The sequence below is a fragment of the Passer domesticus genome, chromosome 6, assembly GCF_036417665.1.
Source record: "Passer domesticus isolate bPasDom1 chromosome 6, bPasDom1.hap1, whole genome shotgun sequence".
NCBI lineage: Eukaryota > Metazoa > Chordata > Aves > Passeriformes > Passeridae > Passer > Passer domesticus.
In genome coordinates this window covers 40,980,104-40,993,208 of record NC_087479.1, presented here as the reverse complement: position 1 = coordinate 40,993,208, position 13,105 = coordinate 40,980,104, and the positions used below count along the sequence as shown (strand labels likewise).

Here is a 13,105-nt window from a genome sequence, read left to right as displayed (position 1 = left end):
ATCCAGAATTAAATAGAAATATTATTAAGTAAATATTTCTTGCCAAAATGTTGTGGAGTATATTTCTTTTTCTTTGGCCAGGAAATTGCTTGTATATTTTTTTCCTGCTGTCTTGATTTTTTTTTTACCCAGCTTAAATGCCTGATTTTGATTAATACTGGGAAAATCTAATTGTGCCTGTACACTGCAGCAGTGTCTCCTGGGGGCCACAGCTCTGTGGCCTGACGCTGCCCTTCTCTTGGCTGCAGTGGATGAGGGCATCCCATCCCATTCTCCACTCTGGAGCAGTGCAAGCCTCCTGAGGCAGTGCTGCCAAGAAGGTTGCTGGCACAGGGGGAAGTGGGTGGACATTTGTGGGGGGTCACCTGGGAAAAAGGGCAGCTGGAGATGCCCAAATGACAGATAAAGTCAAATTCTCAAAATGTTCTGCTTTTGTTTTGTTCACCTGAGAGACAGCAATTTTCAGGGGGGAATTGCTCTTGCCTCTAACTCTTTGAGCCGCTGCTGATTTCAGGTCTGGCAAAGAGAGCCTGGTGGGAAGGCAGAGGGCTGGAAGGAAACGCTGCCGCCGCACATCAGCAGAGACAGCGGGCTGAGGTAACCCTTGCAGTTACTCCTGTAAAGCTGTTTGAGTGTCTCTGTCAGAACCTTCTGACTTTAAAAAAAACATGGTTGGGGCTTTTTGTTTAATGCTGCTATACTAGGAAAGCTTTAGGGCTCCCTTGCTGTAGCAAAAGGCAGGAGGACCTGATGTGTTGTGGGAGGCTGTGTGTGAACATGGGAGAAGCTGCAGCAGCGGCACAGACACTCTTCTGTCCTGGGGTGTGTGCTGCTCACTCATGGGCCACAGGTCTGGTTAAAGTTGTCCCATGCAGACACCTACGCTCAGCATGCCTCAGCCCTTGTGGATGCTTTAACCTGATGAAAGCTCAGGAGGATCTCTGACCCCTTTGTGCTGCTTTTTAGCATGATTAATACAGCGCCAGCCCCAGCTGCTCTTACTGCTCCTTGGAGATCCTTCAGTCACCTGCAAACACATCTAAACACCCACACAAGCCCACACCTTGGAAAACATGGATTACAGCTTACCACAAGGCACTCTTGTTTCATCCATCATTTACAGGTACTGGAACACAAACCCAGCACATCCCATGCACTCCCGCTTGAGTGCACAAACACAAACCCACAGCTTTGTTTACCCTGGTGCTACATGTGCATGCTGAATGCAAAATGTGTCTTCATGGCATAGGGTTTGTCTTCCAAAGAGTAAAAAGGGTGCCCTAAGGTGGCTTTTGTGCGCAGCAGAAGATGAGCAGCACAAGCAGCTCCATGAGAGAAGCAGCCTCCAGCCCAGTTTTGCTGTGGGGTGGCTGTGCTGCTGGAGTGGATTCATCTGTCCCCTGCCAAAGCCAGAGCTGCCAGCTGTAGGCAAAGACTCCTTGCAGTCTGGGGCTGCTGGGGCCAGAGTGACTGCTGAGAAAACTGTTGTGTCAATGCTTACCAGAGCCACACAGCTCTGTGTGCCATCCAGAAATGTGTGCACTTAGTGCGTGCCCTGTGCACACATTTCCATGTGCTTCCACCTGGAAATCCAGGAGATCAGAGGTGCCCTATGCAGCACACAGAAAGCCATGTGCAAACTCCCATTGCACACCTGAGTGCCAGCATGGCAATGAAAACCTATCCATGTGGAGGAACCTGCAGCCTCTGGCACTGCCCTTGGTGCAGGAGTGGCCATGGCTCTTAGGGATGGCCAGTGTATAGACCTCAAACTGAAATGCCACTGGGATTTTAGAGGTTGGATAGCCTCTGGTTTCCTGGCGTCTAAATACTCTTGTTAGGAACAAGGACATTAGGAAGAAGTTTTTCACAGAAGGGGTGATTGGGCATTGGAATGGGATGCCCAGGGATGTGGTGGAGTCTTTGTACCTGGAGGGGTTTAAGAAAAGACTGGATGTGGCACTTAGTGCCATGATTTAGTGGTGTTAGGTCATAGGTTGCATTTGATGCTCTCAAAGCTCTTTTCCAACCTAGCTGATTCTATGATTTTGTAATTAGCACTGGATATTAGCTGGCTAGTGGTGAAGGGATAACCAGAGGGGAAAGGGTTGCTGTTAATGGTGGTGGCACAAGGATGCACTTCTGACAAGTCAAAATCAGCCCTTGGCTTACTGAGAAGGGATTCATCCCTTGATCCTTGAAACTGAAAACCATAAAAAGAGCACAAATAGCCCTCCAATTATGACTGCTTGCTCTTGGACCATGCTCATTGTGTTTTAGCAGCAATCTCACAAGGACTTAATCTAAGGTTTTGATTTCATACCTCTTTGGGCTGGGGGAGAAATTTCTGGGGTCTTCTCTTGCCCCGGGAGTTTGAAGTGACCATGAGTAAAGTGAAGGGTTCAGGTGGGTTTTGCTAAGGCACAGAGTGGGCTGGGCTCCTGCTGGCTCAGCTCCATCATGGTATATCTCTGTCAGCCCATGGAGGCTGAGGCAGGAGGTCAGGGCTCCTCTTGTCTTGCACAGCCACTGTCACAGCATGCCTCTGAGCCAAGGTTTCATCCCAGGTTTCTCATACTTGATGTACATGCTGAAGCAGAGACACAGCTAGCAAGCCAAGGGCAAGACTGAGTGTGCAGGGGGCTGTTAATAGGAGCAAATTTCCTTGGAGGAAAATTGAAGGATGAGTAGTTGTGTTTAAGGCTTTTGAGATTGAAAATGAGGAACAGAAACCTTAAATATATTGCCCTTATCCTAATCACTCATGTACCACTCCACTGCTGTCTTGCAAAACGAAATCAGAACAACATTACCTTATGGTACTTTGGGGTTCTGACTGTTGGTGCTCAGATATTTAAGGCTGGAATGGTCAGGTGAGGTAAGTGCTATTTGTTCCAAAAAACTTCAGCGTTTTGGGAAGGATTCTTGCTGGAGGCAATAAGAAGGTGTCAGAACTGTCTGTTCCATTCTGTCTTCGGGAAGTTTAAATGTGGCAGGAAAATAGTGTAAGATTGGAAAAAAACAGGGGTGAATTCTACAAAGGCTTGGACACTGGGGGCATCTTTGTTGACACTTGAGGCACAGCAGTGCTGAATCTGTGAGAAGCTGTGGAAACAGGTGCTGCTCTGTATCCTAGGAAAACCACAGGTGACACTGTGAAAGAAGATGATGTCTGAGAGCACCAGGCTGTGGAAGGGCAGGCTGGGCTCTGGGAGGCTTGCTGTGCAGATGGGCAGCATGGTAATACACATCCAAAAGTGTCCTCTGTGATCTGTTTTGCCCTTGGTTACACCACTGAGCCTCCTTTGAGCCCCACTTCGTGCTCTCCACGCTTTCTGCAGGGCTGTATCTGAGCTGAGGTCAGGTTTCTTCTGCTGCTGGCTGGGACAAGAAAACACCAAATAAAATCCAAGAGATAAATGGTGTCTGTTAATCCTTTCTGTGTGTTCCAGTGAACTGGACTTGTTGTTTAACAACCAGCAGCTCTCCCTCTGTGCAATGTTCCCTGGAGACAAAATGCTCAGCTCCTTATATATCAAGTTCCAGCAAACAGGGATCCAAAAAGGCTTTTAGAAGAGGGGTTTCTGCTCAGTCGTGGGTTATTGATCAGTGGAAAGAACAAAATGCTCCTCATGCTGTGGGAACCACATATCCCTGTATCTTTAGCAATAAAATCAAATACTGGCTTTTGAAATACAGCCAGGACATTGCATGGCAGATCTAAGGCTGCTGCTTCTCACTGGGGCCTTGCTTGAGACTTCTGCTTCTAACAAGGGGTCAGCAGAGAGGATTTTGTGATGAGGTGAGGAATGCGGTTAGTGATGAATTTGTGATTCTTCCAAAGTCTCTGCATGAGTGGGAAGCACAGCTCCCTCTCCTTAGCTGCCTGCTTCTTTTCCCAAGAGCCTGGCCACAGCCTTGTAGGCACTTTGTGCACATCAGCATGCTGGCTGCAGGGCATGACCCAGGGGAAGCAGGTCGGGGCTGGATGTAATTCTGCCACAAGTCTGATCCAGCACTTATCTCCTGGGTAGGAAACAACTCCCAGGAGGTGCTGATATTTCCAAAGGAAGCGATGTGGATTGAAGCACGTTGCACTCTGCAGGGGGGACTGGCTTGTGGCAGAAGAGCTTTTCTCTGGGCTGGTGTGACAGGACATCCGAGCCCAGACAGGATGGATCTATCCATGAAGCAGTACAACCTTCAGGTAAGAAACCATCTGTCTGTATTGGCGGGCCTTGGCTGTACAACCCACAAAGGGTGATTGTATTGTACCTTAGGGATGCACTCTGTATTATCCAGGCAAGCTCCCCTACATGTGATACCTGAGGCTGCAGCAGTTGTGTGTGCAGCTGTGCAGCAGCAGAAGCTTTTACTGTGGCCTTGGAGCCATCACAGACTTCATAGGGCTACAGCTGTCAAAGAAAGGATGCCTCTTCTGTGCACTGCCTGGCAGGGCTGTGCTGGAGCCACGCTGCAAGTCTGAGACCCTCCAGTGTGCTCAGCTCTGGGCAGGTTTGTTATTTAGGGCATAGCCTCAGAAAATAGGATCCCAGAACCAGATGACTCCAGGAGCTATTATTTATTAATTTAATTCATTATTTTTTTATCAATCTCTATTAATATTGTTTATGTATTTTTTCTTTAATACATTTCCCTTTTTGTTTTATTAGTGCATTTTCCATTCAGTTATCTGCTTTGTGCAGGCATTGGAGTTAGTCATGTCAATACCAGATATTGAATCTGTTGTCCTGCCAGATCTCAGAGGGCAAAGCTGAGGCTGAACATCCACCCTGAAGTCAGTACCTGCTAGTCCTGAAGGACTAAATCCAAATGGGACCCACTGTGTCTTTGGGATTCTGTACCTAACATTTAAGTGTCACAATCATTCCACCTTAAACCCACATGCTCAGCTAATCACAATAATGAAGTTTCTGGTTTTCTGCCCAACACACTCTGAAGTCTCAGACCGGCCTGAGCCCATAACTGTGCTCAGACCAGGTCTCCTAGAATAGGCCCAGATAAATGTCAGCAAATATTGGCATTTTGTGTTACTTTGTCCTGCAGCCAGCAGACAGAGTACTCAGCTTTGGTGGGACAGAAATGAAGACTTGTCCTGTCCTTACTCTGCCTGATTTGGCTCTGGGATTAAACCTGATTCCCCCACATCCTGGAGGGAAGTGTAGGCAGAGGTGGCAGTGGAACCCCTGTCTGCAGCTCTGTGTCTGGTTTTGTCACCCTAGGGAGGGTCTCAAGCTCCATGGCCCTGGGGAGAGAGACATGATGCTCTTAACCTAGAGGCTTCCAAAGCCCTTCTCCTTGGCCCCTCCTGCTATCTAGCCGAGTTCCAGCTTCCTCTGCCACTGCCTTAACAATCTCCCTGGCTTGTACAGTGAACCCTGGGAACCTGATTCTTGACTGAACTTGTCCATGGGTGAGAAGACACCAAGGAGCTTGGCATTGCCAGGCAACTTGTGAGCTATTTGTGGGCTACTTGGCAGCCCTAATTGCTACAACCATGTGGGAAGCTCCTGATGGTGAGGCAGCACAGTGTACAGCTAGTTAAACTTTTCATGGCTGCTCAAAGAATCACAGAGGAGAAAGATAATTTCAAAACCAGCCCCTGATTCTGGAGCTCACAGACATCTCAGGAAGTGCTTACAAAAACAGGGCTGGTCTCGGGCAACAGAGGTCTGCAAGGTCCACATCTTATGGGCAATGTGGTATTGAGGAAGGATACAGGGCTTTGAACTGCTCTTTGATATTTATAGTCCTGTTGGATTTGAAAAGCAATTCTTCTGGTGTGTTTAATACCATGGGCAGAAGGAGGACTCAAGAGGCCTAAGGCAAGAGAGAGGATTACTCTTTACATACAGGCTCAGCAGAGCGATGTCCTGATGTAACAGGATCAGACACCTGGTTCCCTTCTGCACAGAGGACTCGGGCAATCAGCCCCATTTGCCCCTGCCTGCTCAGCCATGGCTTCAGGCTGTGAAAAATAGGAATATGTGCAGAAAAAGTTTTGAGACTAAACAAAGTATTAATTTTGGTTTCTTTTCCTTGTTTTCAGCAACAGTTCAAGAGACTCAAACACTTTTCTAAAGGAGGACCAGAAATGTGGTGTTTTTTTCTGAGCAGAAACTGAGAATCTTATGCAAAGACAGAGACTGGGATTTAACGATGGTAATGAACCTCTCTTATCATGATAAAAGCCCAAGGGACATGGGTCTGGATGAAGTGCCAGACTGGAGTGTGAGTGTTTGGGTGCAGTGGGGTGAAAGGAAAGGGTTTGTTCTCTGCAGCCAAGAAGTTAGCCGCAAACCAGAAGTCTTGCACTTGAAGTTTGCACCCCTGGAGCTGCAAGCTGTACACCTTCCACATTACAGCACTGTGCCTTCTTTCTCACTCTGCAGCTTCTCTCAAGGCGCCTGCGAGGAGGGTGCTGCAGAACCCTCCTGCTGCAGTCCTGAGCTGGTGATGCTCCCCCTCTCTGTGGATTTGTCCCATCCACTGTCCTGGAGAATGAGGTGTTTTCAGGGCTGTTTCACACCAGGAGCTACCACCTCTGCCCATGGGCAGCCACGCTTGCTGCCCCTCTGCCCTAGGGAGACACTGCTTTGGAGCCACCTAAGAGCTGCTCCCACCAGTTTTGCTCCTTCTGCAGAGCTGAGGGTGCAATGCAGGGATGTCTTTGCCCCTGCACTGACTTACTGCCAGCAAGAGCACATATAGATCTTGCTATATATAAACAAGAAGGGTCAGAGCTCTATTTTTAGCCCAGCTCAAAATATATCCCTTGCAGTGCATTTCTTGCCACCAATTTCTAGTCCTGTCTTCTTGCCACAAAAAGCCTTGTGAGGTCAATGAGGTCTGTCAGCCCTGGGATCAAAGTGGAGGAATGGGGTAGAAAACTTTGCTGTGGGGCATTCACCAGTACCGTGCCCTGCTGTGAGCAAAAAGTGAGGTGGGCACTTGTACTAAAACATCCCTTTAACATTTCAGGTGAGAATGTCTCCAGGACAATTTTTAGCATTCAGAGTCAACCACTCTGTAAAATGAAAGCCCAGCAGCTCAATTGTTCCAGAGCCAGCTGTGGGCACAGGGGGAGTATGGAGAAGAATTGGAAACTGCAGAACATTTATCCCATCACTGTAAGTCTCTTCTGCTGTACCAGGTGCACACAATTCTGTCCTCTCTAGGGCTGAGCTTTGCTTTCTCTTGTAGCTGATAGGAAAAAGGAGTGCAGGGCAAGAGCATCCCATTTATCTTGTGCCAGTACCTGATGCCTTTGGTGCTGCAGTGTGATGGCTCCTGTCTTGCTTCAAACATTTCCTGGAGCCATCATGGCAGTAATGAATGAAGTGCTGCTTCTGGCCTGCAGACCAGGGTGATGTTTGAAGATTCTGCATTGGCTCTCCATCTTCCTAAAGCAGACACCTTTGGAGGCGTTTGCAGTACAGCTGATGTCACTGCTGCTATTTAGCCTGGTTACATGGGGACAGGAGGTGGCTAACCTAAGGCTGGACAGACAATATTTCCATAAAGGGAAACCTGCAGCCCCCTTTCATGAATGGAAACCTGCTTGGCTGCAGGCATGGAAGAGGGATGGAGGTGACGTGTGAGAGGGCAAAGGGACCAAAGACTGGGGGCAGTGACTCCTCTTGCAGTGACAGCCCTGGCTGCACACTCTGCCTGCTGCCACAAGCCCTTTCCTCTGGCTCCTGGGGCACCAGTTTGAGGAGTGCACACTCAGCCTGCTCTGGGAAAGTGCAGCAGAGTGTCCTGTGGCCATCTCTCCTGCTGCTGTTGTGTGCTGGGGTCCCCTGTGACAAAGACCCCCCTCAGGGACAGTTTGCTTTGCAGGGCCCTGGGTCCCGAAGGGCTCCCACGCTCCCTGGCTTTGCCATGCCACTGCAAGTCCCGGTGCAGCTGCTGAGCTGGGGCAGCTGTCTGAGCGTACGTGCTGCAGCCCAGGACGAGCAGATCAACTTACTCTCTGTCATCACAGGCTAAGCTGAATTTCATTTGCCTTGCAATAGTCCTGGCTCATCCTGTGTGCGTGGCTGGTTACTCATGGTAACTCATGTCACCCTAACCCAGCTCTGAGTCCCAGCTCTGGCAATTTGACTGTAAATCTTATGCTAGTTCAGGATTTTTTCTCACTCCCTTGGCTCCTGGAAGCCTCTGGTCTGGCAAATATCTCTCCACTTCCTGTTATGGAAAGAAAGAGCATTAAAAAGGGATTCCAGTATTCTTGGTAGGCTGGGAAGAGAGAGGAGAAATGCATCAACTATTAAAAAATAATCATGACTTTCCAGCAGTTTCATAGCAGAGGGAGACAAAGAGGTTTAGAAACAACGTTTCCAAATGTTTCATTCCTTTTATGAACCATGGCTCTTTGTAAATTTATTCCTGTTAACTAAAAGGCAACAAAACTAATGGCATTTTCTCTTTCTTAGTCTTTATACAGGGGTTAATGTGGGATTTCTAAACAGGAAGACTGGAAGAATCCTAGTAGATCAGTCAGTGGAGCAGAGTGTTGTGAACTCCAGTGCAAAGATCCACAAGCTGCAAATCTATACCAAAAGGAAGACTATGTGCAGAATCATGTCAGCAAATAAGTGGAGGAGGAAGGTAAGGATTGTGAAGATGTGTGAAACAGACAGCTAAGTTCTTACAAGTTCCTTACAGTTACCCATGATGCTTTTAAGGGAAAATACATTAATTTATGATTCATTACATACACAGGATTTTCTATTTTCTTATTTGTAATTAACTAATAAATATGTAAAGCATAAGTATTTCAATGCAAAAATATATTCACACGGAGGCAGGAGGCTATTGCTATTAAGCAGTGGTAAGCTTGGCACCTTGGGTGGAATATTCAGCTATAAATGAATTTTTTATTAATGGCTTGATGATTGGCAGAATATCTACTAGGAGAAGAAAAGGTAATGTAGGCTTACTACAGACTCCTGCAGCCCAGGGAGAATCTGGAGCCTGTGGAAAACAGGGAAAGACAGCAAAGCTGTTGAGTCATAGTGTACCTTAAAGAAGAATTGCCATTGAGTGGGGTACCCTGATGTCTGGAAGGGCACAACTAGAATTTCCTGCCTGACTCCTGCATCCCTCCCAGCCCAGACCACTGAGCACTCCCTGTACACAGTGCATTCATTGCAAACTAATGCAGTGAATTCAGACTATAGCATAGAGAATGAAACCTGCAACAACTTCGAGTTGCTGTGGGAACAGGACATGAATGATTAAGAGCAAACCTGGTGTCCTAGGTCCTGGCTGCCATAGGGGTACAAAACTCTGGGATTATTCTCAGAGGCAGACTGTATCACACCTCACCATGAAGCCAAAATATATTGCTCTGCCTGTGACCTGTGAGGTCTGGTGAGGTACACTGACCCCCAGGAGGATGGGAATAAGAAACAAGCAGTTTGTTGAGACTGAAATGAGCATCTGGTCTGCTAGCCAGGGGACCTCATGGTGCTGAGGAGGTGGGCATGCAGACCAACCAGCTAGTCAGATGGAGACAGCATCCCCATCTTCCTCTGTTTGGTCATGTCTGGGATTTGGTAGGGTTATCCCTCCTGAGAAGTATTAACTGGAGAGCTGAGCTGCAACAGCTAACTCTGGAAACAGCAAAAGCTCCTGAATTTGTAGTGGATATTAGGCCAAGAGACTCACTCTGCTCCCAGTGTAGTGATGGCAAAGCTCCCACCACTGTTGTCAGCTACTGTCTTACAGCAGTGGGATGAGCTTTTGGAAATCCTGACCTACCAGCTTGTCTTCTAAGACCAAAGGCTCAATTTCATTTTTCACTGTACACCAGTCTTCTCATAGCATCAGCCCATCTCTTCCTCCCACTTCGACCATTTAATTGTATATGGCTATTTAGTGATTAAAAATGTAATGGGAAATTGGAACTTTCCTTCTGTTAACCATTAAAACTTCTCCCTTCAAACTTCTGCACTTCTCTCACTTCCAGATAGCTGTGAAGGGAATATTTGGATATCCACAAGACTAAAAGCAGGATCAGGCAGGCAAAAAAGATGGCCAGTGCCTAATTCCTGATGTATCACCATTTTGTAGCAAATGGAGAATTCATGCTGTCTGGTGGACACAGTGGCCAAAGCTCAGATTCCCTGGGTCCATATCATGGGGAGAGGAATGGATGAAGAAGCAGAGGAGACTAGAATTTGAATTTTGGCTATGGCCTGTTTGCTGCTCCCATCGACAGTGCCCCAAGTGCTAATTATAATTTCCTTATTCTTTATATTTGGCCAGGGCAAATGACAAAGTGGGGTGAAAGCCAAAAATAAACAGCCCTCAGAATAGCCCTCTAGACATCTTCCTGCTAATGGCATCTCTGAAGAAGACTGCATGTTCCCCTTCAGACAAGTTTTCAGAGACTATTTTAATCCATTTTTAGTTGCAAATAGCATTTATCAGAAAAAGTGTGGGCTGGTTGCCAGCTCCTTCAGATCTTTGACAGCCTGGAGGGGCAAGTCTCTGAAAAATAGACTGAGTGTGCTTCTACTGCATGTTCCCCTGCCCAGGGGATTTTGGGAACATAATAAGGAAACATTCATCTGATGGAACAGAGCCCAGGAACCAGTGCTTTACTAAACCAGAGATTCCTCTGTCATCAACACTTGTTCCCAGGAATCAGAGCTCTTGTTCCTGTCATCAGTGGGGTTGCTTCAGATTCCATTTAGCAATCATTAGGAGGCAAAGAAGAAAGGTTGGCAAAAAGGTTAGAGAGTCACTCATTTCTGAGTCACTGCTTAGAACGTGACCCTAGCTAATTGTGTTCAAAAATCCTTGCTGACAGTCATCTCATGGCCACTCCGGGTCTCCAGTGAGTTCAGCATCTTTGCCAAGTTCATAAACTGTTCAAAGTTACATTTTAGGAAATGCCATATTGAACATTAATTGGCATTCCCAGGGAAGGAAACCTGGAGCAGGCTGAAGCTTGAATGATTAATTATTTAAAAGATTAAATGCCTCCTTTCCCTGGAGAAATTTTGATACCAGGCAGTACCTGGGCAGCTTGCCTTAGTGCTCTGTCCTGGACTCTAGGGCTGTCATCTTTCAACAATTCTAAATCAATTTTAACATGTCTTAGGAATAATGACCCACTGCCTGGCTTCCCTGGGAAAGGAAAAAGCCCTGACAGAGGGCTGGGGGCTAACATGAGAGATCTTGGGGTCTGATAGAGGGGGCCATAGGAGAAATTTAGGAAAATATTGCTACATTAATGGTGCATTGCTGTCCTCCAGCATTTGTCATAGTGACTTTGAAGACCACTTGATCTGGCCTTGGTCTATTTATATCTCTTATATTCAAAACCAGGCATCTGAAATGCAGATCAGAAGGGGTTCATGAACAGTACTATGCAGAAAGCCTGTTGAGTCTGTGATACCTGAGACAGTTTTGGACGCATGATCCTGGCCCTGCGTCAGCATAACAATAATAAATTCTTTGCTGTGATGGGGGGAATTGTTGCATTTAATCAAGAATGCAATGGTACAGGTCCACTTTTCTCTCTCTCCTGACCTGAGACCCAGTTATAAGTTTTACAATGTGCAAAATATGTGTTATGTTTTGACAGTCACAATAAACATTTCAGGATGATATGGGAATTTTCACAATGTTGCTAGGTTCTTATTTCTTTATTATTTAAGAGGATAAAGCCTGGTAGCAACAGAACCCATCAGACATGTTAATTAATGTGTAGATGCAAACAAGCCTTCAAGGAATAGTAGCCAATCTTTTTCTCCCTATTTTATTTCACTGTTTGTGAGAGAAAAGAAGACTTGGCTGGCGGTGAGCAGGCAGATCATATTTCTAATTAAGTTTGAAGGCTGACTAGACAATCCTTGTGGCTACTGTTGACCTCCATCCATGCACTGTCAGGGTCTCCTGACCTGTCATTTATTGCTTGGAAAATTCCAATAAACCTGACTTACCAGCTGTGTGTCATCCTCTCAACACCAGCAGGGTGGTGGAAATTTTCCTGTTAAATACTACTCCTTTAACTTGGTTGTATAAGGGTTGCAGCAAAAACCAAATGGCAGCCCTTACCTACAAGCTCATGTCAGTTCTGTTTCACTGTTTCCACAGATGCATTTGGCTGTTGAGCAGGGCAGTCTCTAAACAGTGGAAAGAGTAGGGGATGACTCACTGCTGCAGCAAGCTGAGGATGCTTCTGCTCGCTGCCTCCAGACTAATTAATTTATCATGAAAGTGGAGGAGTTTTGCTGAATGTCACCATGCTTGTTTTCCCTGCCTGGGCTTCCCCCATTATTTCTAGGTGGATTTTTAATGGAAAATTTGGGTCTGCCATCTGTAAGTGCACCCATGGGAAACCCTGCAGCATTTCTGCTTGCACGACTCCAGGCCCTGCACCGTGACAGCGTGCCCAGGACACGTCAGAGACCACTCTGCTGAGAGTGGGGATAGCACCTGAAGTCCCATGGAGAAGGCAGCTGCTCCTGGCTCACTGCCCCACATTCTTGGCTGCTTCCTGCCTTGGTGCCTTACTTGTTGTGCCAGCTGGAGCCTTGGGGGAGCTGCTGCTGATTTAATCGCTCAATACATTCCCCAGTGCAAATACAGATGAAGGCATCCCCCTCTCAGGGAGGGCTGGTGCCAGGAGTGTCAGACAGCAGTCCAAATAGCTGCATGGAAAGCTGGAAAGAACATTTTATAATCTTACCAACAGGTTTGAATCACAGATGTCCTTCCACTCATGCATGCCTGAATTCAGAGCCTGAAGTGCCAAATGCCTTATCACAGCTATTCCTACTCATGGCAAAGATGGGTTTTCCCTGATGCAGACTTTTCATGGAAGTCCGCTTTCATATATGTGTTATGTAGTAAAGCTTGGGCATCTTCATGACTACTAAAAGTTCTACAATGCTTCCAACTGGGGAATAAACCCACCTTTTTCATCTTGGCTCAGCTGAATTTTCTCCCCTGCATTTTCAGAGATAGGTGCTGCTCCTCACCTAGTGAGGGGGCATTCAAGGGGGCATTGAATTTAAGTAGAGGGTTTAGTATCTAGCATGAAAAGAAAGTTTGCAACTCCTAG

General features: G+C 46.8%; 1 long non-coding RNA gene across 2 annotated transcripts; it reads left to right on the top strand.

Moving 5' to 3' along the window:
- Positions 1-512: 512 nt before the first annotated feature.
- On the top strand, positions 513-12,514 carry LOC135303288 (uncharacterized). 2 transcript variants are annotated; one of them, XR_010364743.1, is made up of 6 exons: positions 513-597; positions 4,035-4,207; positions 6,071-6,183; positions 7,003-7,151; positions 8,460-8,634; positions 12,326-12,514. It is a non-coding gene; the product is annotated as an uncharacterized LOC135303288 (long non-coding RNA). The 2 variants fall into 2 exon arrangements; XR_010364742.1 differs by lacking the exon at positions 12,326-12,514 and adding an exon at positions 12,136-12,283.
- Positions 12,515-13,105: the final 591 nt, after the last annotated feature.